The sequence below is a fragment of the Apostichopus japonicus genome, chromosome 12 (assembly GCF_037975245.1).
Source record: "Apostichopus japonicus isolate 1M-3 chromosome 12, ASM3797524v1, whole genome shotgun sequence".
In the NCBI taxonomy this organism is placed as follows: Eukaryota; Metazoa; Echinodermata; class Holothuroidea; order Aspidochirotida; family Stichopodidae; genus Apostichopus; species Apostichopus japonicus.
The window spans coordinates 30010051-30024746 of record NC_092572.1 but is presented as its reverse complement, the minus strand read 5'-3'; the positions used below and the strand labels follow the sequence as shown (position 1 = coordinate 30024746).

At 36.9% G+C, this 14696-nt stretch overlaps 1 long non-coding RNA gene across 5 annotated transcripts in view; it reads right to left on the bottom strand.

Moving 5' to 3' along the window:
• Positions 1–4466: 4466 nt before the first annotated feature.
• Positions 4467–14696, bottom strand: part of LOC139978010 (uncharacterized) — a 168801-nt gene continuing 158571 nt past the window's right edge. For 2 of the 5 annotated variants that reach the window (XR_011796869.1, XR_011796867.1), the window contains exons 10-11: positions 14052–14196; positions 4516–5304 (exon numbers count right to left, since the gene is read on the bottom strand). This is a non-coding gene — a long non-coding RNA (uncharacterized lncRNA). Of the gene's footprint in view, positions 5305–14051; positions 14197–14696 lie in introns of all 5 variants that reach the window. The other 3 variants (XR_011796865.1, XR_011796868.1, XR_011796866.1) reach the window with 3 other exon arrangements.

Here is a 14696-nt window from a genome sequence, read left to right as displayed (position 1 = left end):
TGTCTAACACTTCTGGTACACCTCATTCGAAACTAGGTCAGATTACCGGCATCAGACATTTCTTTCGGCGTGAGTTTTCACACCCTTTAAACTCTCCCCTTGATCTTCCTATAGTGTGCTCTTACTTTTGTCACATTACATAAGTGTCCTTAGTGTGTTTTCAGTCTGTTTAATGAAGTGGGAGCAGGGGGGGGGGGTGGGGAGGAGAATTTCCTTCCGAATGCCTGATTTGTGGGAATCATCCTGTCACTGGTGTGCTAATGATATGTAGACAACATTCATGAAGTTCATCTGAACAACATTTCTTTTGTTCTGGTTCTGCTTCTTGAGCAATGTTTGTATTTAGTGAAAATATTTACCAAAATCTGCTGAATGTTCCTCAAAGTCAATCTTAAATTTGATGAAAGAGAGACATCTTCTTCCATGTTGTTACCAAATAAAAGTTAATGAAGAAATATTAATTAAAAAATTTGAAGTGATTCTCAGCAATCCAGACACTTTTTCATAATAATTTTAATCACATCTAAAACAGGGATCTGGAAATTTGAAATTTTTCATCATCATTTCAAATGAAAATGTTAGTTTTATATTCCAAGGTCTGAGAAGCTAAAAAATGCTCGTATTGAAGACCCTATCCAGGTGATGATGTGGATGAACACTGGCCTATACCAATCCATCTCTTTGTGACAAGTATTCAGAGTGTTACCTGGAAGGCCTGTAATTGTTGCACTAATTCCTGCATCCTGGAACAGCCAGTCCCCAACCAAGACGAGCATGTACTTCAGAATCTGACCACCTCTCAAATACAGAGGGAGGTGAAGGCACCCCAATCATTAAAACTGAAGTGCAGCTAAAGTGATTTGTTTTGAAACCATTGCACGAGTAGAACCAGACTCCAGTTCGCTAACCAGAAATACCAAATCCAAGGAAAACTGCTCAATAATACTTTAAAGCAGCAAGTTAATGTGATTAATCAAATTAATAGCATTGAATTTGCATATTTTAGTAATAATTTCAATGAGAGTTAAATATTGTACTACATGCTATTTGGCTTCAACTTGGTCCAGGTATAAAGAGGAATGTCTCCCTCTATTTCTGTACCAGGCCACATTCTGGAAGCAATGGATACATTTATAAGAACAAGCAGAAAACTTAGCCCAGGAAATCTTAATTCCAACTGAAATATACTGAAAGGTTAGAACAGTATGCAGTTAAAATTTAGATTGAAAAGAAGAATAGTCGTTAGTTAAACTTCAGTTTATATATTATAGATCTGGACGTACCAACAATATGTACTAAAGTTGACTAGCATAATCAATAGAAAGGCTACTTCAATTTGCTGTCAGAGAATAAATCTCTCACCATAGACCAATTTTCTTGTTTGTTCCATGATTAAACTACTCACATGCAGGTAAAACAAATAACAAAGCAAAACAGAAAAGAAGAAAAGAAAACACCAATCAATACCTCTTTATTAAAGTAATATGAGAGACAAATGAGCTGTGAAAGTACTGAAATAGGGAAGAATGGGGAGGGGGTTTATCATCTGTTTACTGATGATTGAATGAAGAATTTAGGCATGAAATAAAAATGTGATGATATGGTACAAATCATAATATACATCTAAACATGCTGCTTTCTATAACCTCCATTATTGTTGAAATATGCTCCTTGAAGCAACAGAAGAAAGCTCCTGAACCAAGATACTTTAAAATAGAATTCAGAAATTTAGGTCATAGCAAACCATTGGCAATATTAATATAACAAGAAACATTTTGTGCTCTCAAACAACACTGTTTACCATGCATGGGTGCTTCATTGATTTTAAAACTTCCAAAGGAATGAAGTACTTTGACAAATTTATTACAAACGTTTAAAAAATGACTAAACATAAACAGTTAGCTCTGGGCCTTCTTTCCACAAGTTCCAACATTACCATAGGCTTGTAACATGTTCTCTGTAGATGTTGTTGCAAGTATCAATGCTATGCAACATACATGGAACTGGTTGGATTAAATACTGTAATGGATTGACATGACTAATAAATTAGCAGTTAAAGATAAAGCATGTATTACTTTAATGGTATTTGTATGTAGTATGTAGAATCAACACATATCACTTGATTCTACACACTACTTGCACATTCCAAGAAGTATTATGTATTGATTTTACATACAGTACTACTTGCACATACTTTTAAGAAGTGATATTTATTGATTTTACATACTACTTGCACATTCCAAGAAGTATTATGTATTGATTTTACATACTATTTGCACATACCAAGAAGTGATATGTATTGATTCTACACACTACTTGCCAGTGGCGGTGCATCCATACAGTCAGGGGGGGCGGATGCACCCCCTGACGGACTCAAATGGACTGCTGGCGCCCTTTTTCAGCTTTTTACCACTTTTTACTTATTCATGATTATCAACTTTTTTTAGCGCTCTCATCTACCTATTGACATTTGTCACATTTTGTTGGTGTAATTTTCTGACAAACTGCTCTAACGGCGGTCTTAAATTTATCGGCACTTTGGTTGTACGAAACTATTTCCAAGAACTATACGGGGTTTCAAATGGTGATGACACCTATTTATTCTTCGTTTATCTGCAAATTAGCAAGGCCCAGAAAGGGTCATTTCTGGCGATTTAGGGAGTATCTTTGCCCAAAACTTTTCTGTACGCTCCGCACCAACCTATGGTGGCGCTTAGATAGTGTCGAAAGCGCCCCTACAGACCATTCTCGCCCCCCCTGACCAATACCCCTAGCTCCGCCACTGCTACTTGCACGTACCAAGAAGTGATATGTATTGATTTTGCATACTACTTGCACATACTTTTAAGAAGTGATATGTATTGATTCTACATACTATTTGCACATAACAAGAGGTGAGATGTATTGATTCTATAACTACCTGCACATACCTAGAAGTGATATGTATTGATTCTATAACTACTTGTACACACCAAGAAGTGTTATGTATTGATTCTACATACTATTTGTACATACCAAGAAGTATTATGTATTGATTCTACATACTATTTGTACACACCAAGAGGTGAGATGTATTGATTCTATAACTACTTGTACACACCATTTAGTGATATGTATTGATTCTATAACTACTTGTACATACCATTAAGTGATACATACTTGACCTGAACTTGACCTGAGGAGATACTGCACTTTTTATATTGGATCTATTTATATCATGCTTAAGGAAATTAATTTACAGTATGGACTATCCCAGTAGCTAATTCAAGTACATTAAGTGTTTATACATATCTACCAAGCTCCAAACATGGCATATTATACACCATGTGTCCAGCGAACATCAACTGAGTATGTGCACATGACACACAGTTTGTAGCATACCTAACTTCACCAGTTTCATTTGCAATCTCCTAACAAAGATATTCACTCTACCATTTTCTCACAATCTTCATTTCCCATCAGTCAACAAGCTTCACTTGCCATCTTCAAATGTTGAGATTCACTTGCCATCTTCAAATGATGCATTGCTGAATGTCACTTCTATTGGTACATGTGGACAATCAGGAGGATGAGGAGGGGATTCCCCTCCATGTTTGAATCACTCGTTGTCACTGTCTTGTTCTTCCAGTGATGATCTTGCTCGCCAAAGAGTTCCTGAGACTCCAACCTGTGTAACACAGATACACCCTCACAAGTTAGGGTCTCAGGGATCCCAGGACAGGCTAATCAGAGCATCCTCATTTCTCATACTTCTGTTGCTGCTGTAGCTGCTGACATCTTGACTGGAATAGTATGTAGTATGTGTTGAGTAATTGTACTGCTGGGAAAGCTAGCAGGTTGTATAGTTATCGCCAAGTGCTGTAATTCTTAACTATATAACCTACTACCTCACCAAGAAGATACAAAGAACCTCTCTCCGTCATCAACATTAATCTAAACCAGATACTGGCTCATGTCTTCATAGCTACCTGTAAAGAAACTCAAAGACCGAGAAATGGTAACCAAAAAGAAATCTTCACAGACTAGTAAGATTGTAACACTAGTAACACTGGTACTGTAACATTAATAATAAGAGTAACAAGACCAGAACACTGGTTACTGTAACAAGATCATAACACTTGATAAGAGTAACAAGATCATAACACTAGTTACAGGAATGAGATCACAACACTGGTACTGTAATGAGATCATAATACTAGCTGCAGTAACAGGACCATAACACTAGTTATAGTCATGAGACCATACCTACAGTATATATATATGCTTTGTGTATGTTTTAAGATCATAACACTAGTTAGAGAAATGAGATCATAACAGTACTGTAATGAGACCATAATGCTAGCTGCAGTAACAGGACCATAACACTAGTTATAGTCATGAGACCATACCTACAGTATATATGCTTTGTGTATGTATTAAGATCATAACACTAGTTAGAGAAATGAGATCATAACAGTACTGTAATGAGACCATAATGCTAGCTGCAGTAACAGGACCATAACACTAGTTATAGTCATGAGACCATACCTACAGTATATATGCTTTGTGTATGTTTGCTTCTATATCCAAACCCACTGGTGTCCTCCTCAAGTAACCTGTGGTAAATAGCAGCTTACTTTACCTTCATGTCCCACGAGACCACTTTCTAGGAGAAAAATCACAGAAAACACCACATCCACCACAATCTGTTGAACTGTCAGAAGTATGTTACTAATTAACTGTTCAGACATAAAACCTTTAGAAACTAATGTATTTTCATCCCAAACGTGATATCCAAACATTACAATAAGTATTACAACTTGCACTAAAATTTAGAAAAAAAAGGCTCTATGCTTTTCAGCTTTGACAGGCAAATGTTTATATATTTAAACATGCACAGAAGTGTTAACTAACCCAGACAATGTGAAGCCACTGTGTAGCTGCTAAGCATTAGTTGTGATCATAATGCAATATATAACATATATAACAAGCATACCCTGCTTCTTCCACAAGCAAATGTTCACTGGATGATGATGATGATGTCTCCTAGAATGAATAGAGCAGGCATTAAATATGGTTGGCAAGATATTGCATGCATAGAGTTTATACTTAACTGGAGACTTGGGTACAAACAAGCTGATGTTGTGCAACAAATACCAGCCCTCTAAGAGGTAGTATTATGGTAGGCCTGGAGCGATCCATCATCAGTTGATCAGAGGAAACACAGCTAATGAAGACTTATGAGACGCTCCCTCTGATAAGGTTGAGGCACTTTACACCCACAAAGACTACATCATTACCATCTGCTGGGTAGAGGAGGCAACCCTGAGAGATGAGAGACAGAGACAAAACAAGATGAAGTCATATTCAGGGCCTCAGACTGAATAATCTCGATTGATTTCCTCTAGGATTTGATTAGAGAGAGATAATTGTCTAGACAGGTAAACTCCCAAGTGGCAGATACTGTATATTTATGGGCCACTGGGGATTACTAACAACCCATCAGGCCCCAGTGACCCGGATCAGTTCAGCATTGTACTTACAGGAGAAGTAATAGCTTCCTCATATGATACATGATGGAGTTGCTTACAAGTAAATAGCGAACAATTCCCACCAAAAACTAAGAAATATCTTGTTCCTTTAAGAGATGTTTATGTGTGATCTGACATCTCTGGGCAGCCATTTTATCAATGTGTGACATAACAGTGTTGTGGTGCCATCTCCACCTGTTCATATATTTAGGATGAAAATCAGTAGGATATTGTTAATTGTTAACTGTTTGGAGCTGTTCATCACAAGTAGTATCTCTAACAAGTAAGTGATGATGGCTTACTTTGCTTCCCCTTTACTTGAGGGGGCACATGCGATATTGGTTAACCGAATAAGGGTGTTAGGTTTTGCTGTAGTAACTACACAAAACCTGTCATAGCCTTTCATTAATTATATTTTAATATTCTGGTATTTTATTCTAAATAAAACCTTGTGTAAAAGTATGTGGGCCTGATGTTTCGATCCTAGCAGGATCGTCTTCAGAGGCTGAATCATTTTATTTTTTTTTTAAATTTTTATAAAACCTTAAAGAGTTTTATGAACTGGTACAGGTTGGCGTAATCCTTCCAAGTTGGATAAAGAACTAATATTGACCAATTCCCTGCTATCTTATGAATGAAACAAACCAAGATTGAACCAGGAAAGGGAGAAAGGTTGCATAGGGAGGGGGTAAAGATGGCATCATTTAAACTCATTCCGCCTAGGCACCAAATGGACAAGTTACATTTCTTGTATTATGTATTGAAGAATTATGATTGATACATTCTGAAGGATGTCAAACCTGCTGGATTTGATGGATCACTCCTTGACTGATAAGTCAAGAATATTTCTTAATTACAAATATTCTTGCCTGGCATTCCAAATATTCCCTGTGAAATGGAAGGTTTTACAGTTCAGGACAAGATTCAAGAAAGAGTAAAACCTTGACAGGAGGTAAAGTCTGTTTTTCTCCCTTTCTTCATCATATCCAGGGTCATGTTGCATTCTCATTAACAGGATCTTTAAACCAAACAGACCATAACCTCATTTGTCTGTACCAAACAAAACCTAAACTGCCCCTAATTCCCCCCTAGAAACTGTGATGTCTGAGATGATGAAATATCTGTGGAGGCATACAAACAGCTCCCATGTGTCATTATTAACAGTCATAAAACATTCCTGATAGAGGCCAAACCTTGCAGGGTCTACTGCACACCTCCTGAACACTTCCATAGGTCTGTCAGTGGACTATTTGGTCTGCTTTTAACAGAATAGTTGAAAACGAACAAAACCTGATGCTTCTCCAGCAGCAATGCATCTACACAATGTTATCTTGTGTACCATTCTTTATCATTAGGACATAGAATCGGCATTTCAGCTGCATGTTGCTTGAGTCGTTACTCAGTGTCACTTTCTGCCAAACACATGATGGTGTTTTCTTTACTACAGGAGAGTGGAGGTGTTATTTACAATATTATATAATCTTTAGGTACAAGATCATGGTTGAGGTTATCTCTCCAGTTATTTTTTTATGGAAACTCCTGTTTCATCACAGACTTCAAGTTATGCATAATTACCAACACATACTGACTCAGTTCTAATGATGCATACAAATGCATACACATTACTACGGACTTTAAAGGGAAATTCCCAGATACTCCAGAATAATAAATTATTCATTCTGCTTGCATCCAAAATACAGTAGCTGAAAGTACAACGTTACTAACAGTACATTGATGAGTCAGATGTGAGCCAGAAGTCTGTACATCAAACCCAATGCAGTTCACATCCCATGCACTACAAGTGTACCTGTAACCAAGCCAGGGTGGGAATTTGGCAAAAAAAGTTGGTAAGCATTTTTTCATTTTTTGATGAAATGTGCTTACCAACATGAGCCAAGATTTCTCAGTTAGTAAGCACAATTCATGAATCGGTAAGCACAGCACAATGACCTGAAAAATGAACAAATATCAAGTCGTGCTGTTTATAATACAATATGCGACCAATCAAATGAAGGCAAGTACAACCATACCAGCACATCCTGTGATCTAGTATCCAGTCAGAGCAACATAGAGGGTGATGCAGATGCACATGGTTCCAGAAGAGTCTGCTCTGGTCACCAATCACCAACAGATGTCATCATCAACGTTGAAGGAAGATGGAGACTACACAGTACACTCCAAAGAAACGTGGGGTTTGCCGGACTCTGCCCTTTGTGAACGACAAAGCATGTTCACTAAAAAGTTCGCGGAAAGCACGCTATAAACACATGGCTGCCACAGTATTCATGATGCAAGTTTCGTACAAATATTTTAACGAACGTTTCACAGAATCTGGGAATTTCATATGCAGTAATAATTTAAAAATTAAATGAATAACTGCAATAATTTCGAAGTAAATTATTTCACGAAGCACAGTAATCTTTGGCTGCTGATGTTATTTTCGGCTGATGTTATAAAACGGCATACAACACACAGCAAGTCAAAAGAGCAAGTGGGCAACCCATCTCGAATGTAAACAACTTCTTAAACCGGCCATGTGCCGTACATACATTTGCGCTGCACCGACAGTGTACTTTTGCATTAGTAGACCTACATAGTGCAGTGCTGACTAGGGTTGGGCGATATATCGAAAATTCTTATTATCGCGATAAAAAAATTTTAACACGATATTTTTGGAGTATTGAACAAATGACGATAATTTCTTGTGAAAGAAATTTGAAATAACTGTGGATAAAAATGCGATTATCCTTTCTACCTTTTATGTGTAAATATTATTCTAGCATTCCATGGTTAAGAAAGTTGAAAAAAAGAAAGAAAGTTTATCAACTTCATTCACTGACTTTTGAACTTCGTAAAAAACCCGTCCTTTACAACATTAACTGTATAGAGAAAAACAGCTCGAAAATCAGTAGAGAAATTATCAATTGTGTACGAACAGTAAGTTGGTACACCTTTCAAATTTTACGAAAGATCGAGCAAAATACTTTCGAAAAATTCACGCGAAACTGGCATATCGTGCTAAATGCAACAAATGTCATGTAAACAAGGCTCTACAGTAGTACACCCATTTATGAATAAACCATACGACCACATCTGCTGTTAAGCGGGGGAAAAAGAAAGTATTTTCTAGAATTACCACAATAAAAGGAAAAATTACCATAGTTAAGAGTATAGTACATAGCCTAACCACTTCGTCGGTTACGGATCTCACGTAACCAGAAAAACACAACTAATTGTATTTTGCGAAGTTGACGTTTTCTACAAGGACATGGAAACAATATTTAGCATTTAGTTAATCATGCCAAGTGGCCTAAAACATGGGATTGCAAGGTTTACTTTCATAAAGATGGCCATACTGTAGCTATTGGGGCCTTGATATCGTGCTATGTCTGTATGGTATAGACTGTGCCTCGTGTATCATGGGGAACAGATTGTTTTGTTCATGCGGATGAGTCGGTTGGCTTGAGGTGTGTTTTTACCTCCATGGTTTTACTTACCTTAATGTTACGGGGATATAAATTTTCTTCAACGTCTAAGATAATATTTCCCATAACTTTACCGATCCTTTACTGACTGACCTAATTAATTCTAGAGTGGAGTCAAAATAGTTTACTCCATGAAAAGTTTTTTGGAAACGTGCCAAAAATGTTAACAAACAGGTGTTAGACAGGGGGGAAGGTAACTGGGAAAATCCGCAGCACATGTACATTAGCCTACCGTGATATTTAAGTAGGGGTAAACACTGCAGTTAACTTGTAAGCTGATGTACGTACAGTATAGTGCGCGCTGTTCATTGTTAGGCAGTCTAGAAACCGGGCTTTGTCGAACGTAGTTTGTTTCATAATATCGTCAGTTTTGCTTGCTGCGCGACAAATTTATCCTCCGTAACTTAGAAGCAGATTGCAGATAAGCCTACTACAGGCCGATGCAGTCACTTACGGTCAGAATTTTTGGTACGCTCATTACAAGGGTGTGTAGTACTAGGCCCATTTGATTTCCTTATTTTGGTAAGCCATATTTTCATTCCAGTACGCTAGCGTACCGGCGTACCGTAAAATTCCCACCCTGAACCAAGCATGTATCTGGTCTGAAATCCAGGAGAGGATCGTACCCCCACCCCCCCCCCCCCCCCCCAGTGCAACAGATGTCTCACTGTCATTGCTGCATGCTTATAGTTACTAATCTTGTATCTTATATTGCACTACAATACTTCATAAGTTTGGGTTGAATATTGTCACAATTGATTGTTTACCTTGCATCAGTTTTAAAGGAAGGTTAGGTTACCTGAAGAAATAACCTAAATATTGACCCAAATGCCAGCAGAAATAATGAAATTATGTCTAAACCTTCAAGCATAAATTTGCATATATCATAAAATAATTCAATACATATACTTTGTGTGACACAACATTAACTGTGTTTTTAAAAGCCTATTAGCTCACTAACTGGAAGCAGTAAAATATATTTGAATTGAGGAATATCAAATTATATGTGAATATTACTGCCAAATATATATGCAAATTATAGCTAACACACTGTTTAAAACTACTAATTTTAAATGGGGTTCTCTGTTAGGCAAAGGTTTGAACAATCCTGATCATGTTTGGAATGAATCATCTAAGAGGACTGTTACCATAGACAGATGTTTTTTTGATCAGTGTACATTCACATAGTACAATGGCTGCCGTAGCCCCGCATCAGACAGACATCATTAGATAGCATAATTGATGGTAAATATTTGTCTTCAACTGACTGTACTTTTTTTCAGCCTTTAAGACTGCTGCAATGCAATCAATTTTACAACCCAGTTGTGCTACTTATTTCTCACTAAAATTACGTCTAGCGTGTTGTTCCATACCATGGCTCTGTCTCGCCACAATGTGCAATTAGCCAAATCACTTAATCAGGTAAAGAACTTTTACCCAGAGTAGGCTGCAGGCAAATTAGGCTAGCACATATAGGTTCATTGCTTGGCAAAGAAGTGTAGGCCCTTATGTTAGAGGGCTAGATATACGTTATAAAGCCAATGGAAGTAAATGTAGGCCTTATGTTATACACTACACGTTATAAATCCAGTGAAAGTAACTGGTCCTGGTGTGGCTGGCAACAATACATTATGTACAACAATCATCTGCATTCAGAGAACCACATAGTTCTCTTTGTGGTGTCGAAGTTCCTTCGTCAGCTTCCCGTTCACATGGTGAATCCAGAGGGCTGGGTAGGACTGGCTTCATCTTTGTGGGACATTTGTCTGTTGTTTTCCACCGTCTCAATCTAGAACCAATAGGGCTAACCCTGTGGTTTTGTCACATGGATAATCACAGGTTAGACCTACGGGTACAGACTGAGAGGTAAACACCTCCAGGTCTACAACACATCTATCTGCCAGCTGAAATCAAACGGCCTCCAACCCAAACGGCCTCCAACCCAATGGTCCTGTGCTGCTGGGTGGTCAAGTTCACTCTCAAACTCAAATTTACATGGATATCTCGTATGTAAGGTTAGTCTGCATAAATGACGGTAAAATTTCATTTTGAATTCAGCAAAATATTGGTCCTGTTTGTTTGTGATTTTGTAATGAAGTTTATACCAAGAGTTTAAGTCATCCTTATAATGAATGCCTTCTGCTCACAAAATTCTGAAATGTTAAAGGTCATTAGTATTGGGACTAAATTCGAGCAAGCTAAAAACTGATACAGGAGTTTTTAAAATGACTTTCCTAGACATGCTAATCCTCCATATGATTTACATATGTAGAAAAGGTGGGTTCCATTAGACATTTAAATGTCTCAGTGAAGCAAATTATGTGCATTGAAATCTGTTCCTAAGTGACCATTATTTGACTTCCTAGCATATTTTGGGGCCATAATGAGAAATGACAATTTCTTTCCTAGGTGGATAACACTATTTCTATGTTAGTATCGCAACTCCACCAAGAACTATGTACATTTCTGCAATCTAATTTATTTTTAACTGCCTATTCATATTACAATGTCTGTGATAGTAAGGAGAAGGGGGGGGGGAGGGGTTGATTCCATACCATGGATAAATACTTCTCTCTATTGATCAAATATGAGTAGTTTCCTTAACAGCTAGATGGATATTAATAACAACTATGTACAACAATATAATTCCTACAAAGTGCAGCTCTTTCCAAGAGCACAGATGCATGTGACCTTGAAATTACTTAATACCAGGTAAAGATGCCATCACTTTAGCAGACTAATTACACTTTCTCCTTGCTGAGTAACTGTTGGCTGAGTTTTGTGTTATCTGAACAGCAGCAAGAATCCATTTACAGAGATGATAACCTTGGTGTTGTTGTATCTGGAAAAGTAGTTCAAGGTTTGACCCTTGGATGAATAAGCACTAAAAGATGATGCTATAACAACAATTAGCTCTGGACAGGCAGGTATACAACCTTAGCTTTATAATTATACAAGAACAGAGTGGCAGGGCTTACTACAGTTAAAGTCTACCTGAATGCTAGTTAGTTTTGCAGTAAATGATGGTTCAGTGAAGGCTGTGTATAGTCTGTGGCAGCTTGTGTAAGAAATAAGGATTTCTAGGAGGAATTTGAATGGTCTGCTCTTCTGTTAAAGCTGAAATTAATCCAACCATGTACATACATCAAAAGCAGATAATGTCCCCTTCGATATAGTATTTCATTTTGTATTACACCATGTCTCTGAGAAAACTTTATACAAATACAAAGAGAACCAGAAGTTTGCATAGCTTTCTCAGCAAATTGTTCAAATATGCTTTCAATATTTTGTCCTTTCTTCTTAAGGAGGAATATACCTTTCTTTTTGTTTTATTCCATGGATCTAATGAGCAACAGGAACCTTTTTGACACTGATTGACCCTAGCATTAAACTAATCAACAAACATCAAAAGAATGGCTAACATCTGCCAAGTATCAGGGTTATAAAACACAAATGAAGACACTCCCAGCCTATGTTAATTTATTTCTGCAAGGATTCTAAATGGTTCAACAAAGCTTAACATGTAATTGAAAGTTATTGGGAATATTTTTTACGAATATAAACTGGTTGTCTTCAGAGTCAACCATGAGCAGATTGCTATCAAATTACTGTTCTTGCCTGGTGTTGAGGTTATAAATACTGTCTAACCATGTCATTATTCAGCTATGCATACTCTAGTATCAGGGTCTAAATAGTTCTAGCAGTTTTGACAAGCTGCCAGTGTATGCTTCAATAGAAGTGACACAAAAAGTCAGAACAGCTGTTGGTAACTGTTTGATCACTATTTGAACACACAGTTCTCCAGTTAGGTGTACAGGCTTAAATACCATTTCAGGTATACTCTCTTCTGAGCAATACAAATATCCTAGGTAACACAGTGGTAGCATGTGTGAGTGATACCCATGAATAGTCTACACTGTATACACACATGGTAGCTACAACAATAATCCCACATAGGTTTGATGATATCAAAAGCCAATCACAACATCATCTGCTGTACCTAAACATATCATATGTGACAATTACCTGCCGATGTCATTTCTCAAAAACTGAAAAACAGACAAAAGTTTCTCACTCATTTAATTCAAACCTAATTGAACCTTACTACAATCCACAGAACATTCAAACCTAATTGAACCTTACTACAATGCACAGAACATAAACAGTGCACAGGTCTGTCTGCTGCTGGAAAGTACGGTTTTCATGATCGCCATGAGATCCTTCTCTACATCATGGCTATGTATGCATGGTTGCTAGAAACACTCGCTTCAGCAACATACAACATTCACAACCAACACAGATTGATTGTGCACATTACAATGATATCTTAGGACTATTTGGGTTGATGCAATCAATTCCAGACATTGCAACAGAAATGTTACCCAGACTCTTGTCCATTTAAACAGCACTAACAGAACCTCCTCTCCTGTGATACTAACAAATTAACAAGACTCAACAACCAAGAAGTCATTTATCCAATACAATATGTGCTATCAATTTACTATGGTCTGTTCTGCATTTACTAAGAGCCCTTACTACATTATCTTTCTGCACTCAGATGAACAGTTTTCCTCACCGAAATATTAATTATCTAATTTGACCTTCTGCTATATTTAAGCATTGTGCAAAAATTTAATCCTCTGAAATTTGGTACTTTTACTGATGGGTTTAATAGCATCTTGCATTGGGTTGTAACTTGATATCATTTCCACTAGGTCATGTAAGTCTTGTAAATAACATTGGATGTTTCAAGCTGATCTAAAGCTAACTAAGGGATCTACACAGATACAACAATTATATAACAAGTATATATGTGTTAACAGTTCAATCCAAATATAGAAACATGGTGTCCCAGATATTTAATGTAAATGTTACATTATTTAATCAATAATTACAAACTGTAAGTAGAAACAGTTAAGCTACATGAACAGTCTAATCAGCAATCATGTCATGGCAAACTAGTATTTTCAAGTAAAATAATACAGAAGGATTTCCATTTCGAGAGTTATTAGATGACACAGAAAAATTTAAAGATTTAAAGATTGTATTTGCTTACCAAGCAACTTCTGATGTCAATATTGAACACACCGCCCTCATCCATCATGCGACAATGTATGTTATCTGGCCGATTCAATTTAAGCTGCCATTGGGAACAAATGTCATCTGTCTCATCACAAACAAACATGGCTACCAGCAACAATCTGAAAAAATAGAAATGAATTAAAATTTACTACATGCTGCTGTCTGCACACACTTGAAACACTTACAAAAAACAAGTGGTACGTAACACAGTCTAGAAAGTGAACCAACACCAGCCTTGACACATAACATACTACTATGCTTATGTCAAATTACAAAAAAAACAAAAAAAAGAAGAAAAAGAGAGCATATGAGTGGTAGGTCACATGGAATCTATTGCTATGTGATGCCCTACATTAAAACATATTCAACCTATGTCTACTTAAAATGCCATCAAAGTTATGTCATTTTGGCTGAATTTATTCTTTATCTCATAAACATTTACATATTCCAACTGAAGATTCCTACTTTCCATGGGCTTAGTCATTATGTTAACTGCAAAAAATGACCTTTGACCTCCACCAATTTCAATGGGGTTCGTTTACTCAACAAGCTGCAATTTGCATACCATGAATGAAGTTCAACAAAGATGTACATTTTGAATTATCGTGTTCACAATGTT